The sequence below is a fragment of the Tigriopus californicus genome, chromosome 6, assembly GCF_007210705.1.
Source record: "Tigriopus californicus strain San Diego chromosome 6, Tcal_SD_v2.1, whole genome shotgun sequence".
In the NCBI taxonomy this organism is placed as follows: Eukaryota; Metazoa; Arthropoda; class Copepoda; order Harpacticoida; family Harpacticidae; genus Tigriopus; species Tigriopus californicus.
Genome location: NC_081445.1, coordinates 13,593,814 through 13,595,830, shown reverse-complemented (window position 1 = coordinate 13,595,830; position 2,017 = coordinate 13,593,814). Strand labels below are relative to the sequence as shown.

General features: G+C 47.3%; 1 protein-coding gene across 2 annotated transcripts in view; it reads right to left on the bottom strand.

The window, feature by feature from the left end:
* Window positions 1–2,017, bottom strand: part of LOC131882641 (uncharacterized) — a 12,670-nt gene that overhangs the window by 9,005 nt on the left and 1,648 nt on the right. The window lies entirely within an intron of this gene.

Sequence of the window (2,017 nt, the reverse complement as noted above, 5' to 3'; positions counted from 1 at the left end):
AACCGAACCTCAAACCGTCAAGGACCCGACTATTAGGGTCCGGGAACAAACTGGAATTCGAGCTTGGGCCTGGCTGCAAAATATACCACGCACCATACAAGATGAAGAGTTGTCCCGGATCCAAAGATGCCAGCCCGCAACGTCGTGGGGAGTTCGCACGGGAACATGGAATGTGCTTCATTTGTTTGGAGGTGGGACACCGGGCATTTTTATGCCCAAGGAAGAGCGAGATGATTTGTCGTCAAGACGGTTGTGGGAAAAGACACCACACGTGGTTACATCGAGAGGTGGTCCATCAGCAGGCCCAAGAGCGGGTGAGCCCGACCGCCAATCATGAAAATCCAAGCCACATGCATTCTGTTAATATACCGGCTAGATTGGGAATCATTCTTGTTCGGTGCTCGATTGGGTGTAAACAAGTCGTTCTTAATGCATTAATCGATGAAGGATCAGATACGACTATTGTTTGCGAAAGAATTGTGAAAGAATTGGGTATCCCAAAGCCGAACACCAAAGATGTGACGATGAACCTCGTTTCCAAACGAGCCCGCTGTTGGTCAGCTTCTGTTCAGTTTTTAGTGGCAGAGGTCAATGCACGAGGAGGAGGCCATTGAATCATGGCCATGACGTTGCCAGAAGTGTGCAAGAATCTTCGTGGATACTCTTGGAAGAAGATCCAGTCGGCAATCCAGCATTTGGCCGATTTACCTTTAGAGGAGATTTCAAAACCTCTGGAACTTCTCATTGGGGCGGACAACCTCCATCTTATTTCCCCTCTCGAATGTTGGGGAGGAACCAAGGACCAACCTTTTGCCATGAGATGTGAATTGGGTTGGGTAGTTCGAGGGCGGGTGCCGCGTAAAGATGAACTTAGGGTTCGGGTGCCATCCTTGAATTGATGGCAAGGTGGGGATGAAGACTTGGAAGGTCTGGTCCGCGACTTTTTCAGTTCAGAAAAGTTCGGCTGTGAGGTTATTCGAGAAGAGAGGCCTATATGGAGCCAAGAAGAAGCCTACGGGATGAAGCTCATTGAAGAAGGAACGAAGAAGATCCCAAAGGAACCCGGATATGAAGCCTTGTTGCCTTGGAAGTCCGGATTAAAGCCGAAGAATGATCCCTTGGCTGCAAAGAAGCGCTTTGAGTCGTTGAAAAGGAAGATGTATAACAAGCCGGACTTTGAAAAGGATTACAAGAAAGCTGTTAATGTTTATCTGGAAAAGGGATATGCCTATGAAGTTATGTCAAAAGAAAAATGGGAACATTCAGCCCAAAGATGGTTGTCACATCATGGGGTATACAAATATGCAGATTCGAGGAAGATCCGAGTCGTATTTGACTCAGCCGGCAAATTTCATGGACTGTGTTTTAACGACTGTCTCTACACAGGCCCAGCTCTGCAAGGTGAACTTTTGCCCCTGCTTGTCGGCTTCCAAGAATATCCAGTGGGGTTGACGGCGGATATAGAAGCGATGTATAGCCGACTCCGTATGAACAAGGACGATGCAAGATATCACCGATTTCTGTGGGAAGATGAGAACGGGGAGCCCAAACTGTACGCGATGAACGGTGTAGTATTTGGAGATTCTCCTTCACCGTGCCAGGCCATCCATACTTTATCAAGAACCGCCAAGGATCTTGGAGATCCTCAGACCTTGGATTTAGTGGAGAAGCTCTTATACATGGATGATTATCTTGACAGTTTTGCCATTGCGGAGGAGGCCATTGAACAGAGTAAAAAGCTTATCCAAGTGTTAAAGAACGGAAAATTTCATTTGAGAAGTTGGCTTTCCAGCTCGGAGCGATTTGTAATGGAGATTGAGGGCCCAGAGGATGGAAAGAAAATCGGAGCCCAAGATCAGAATCCTTCTTAAGTGATGGATTTAACCTCCAAGAAAGGGCAAGTTCTTGGACTGACATGGAATCTACGGGAAGATTCCCTCGGGTTTGCTCTAAAGAACTTCAAAGTGGAGAATATCGTGTTCACCCGTCAAGGCTTGTTGAGAAAGCTCGCGGGGGT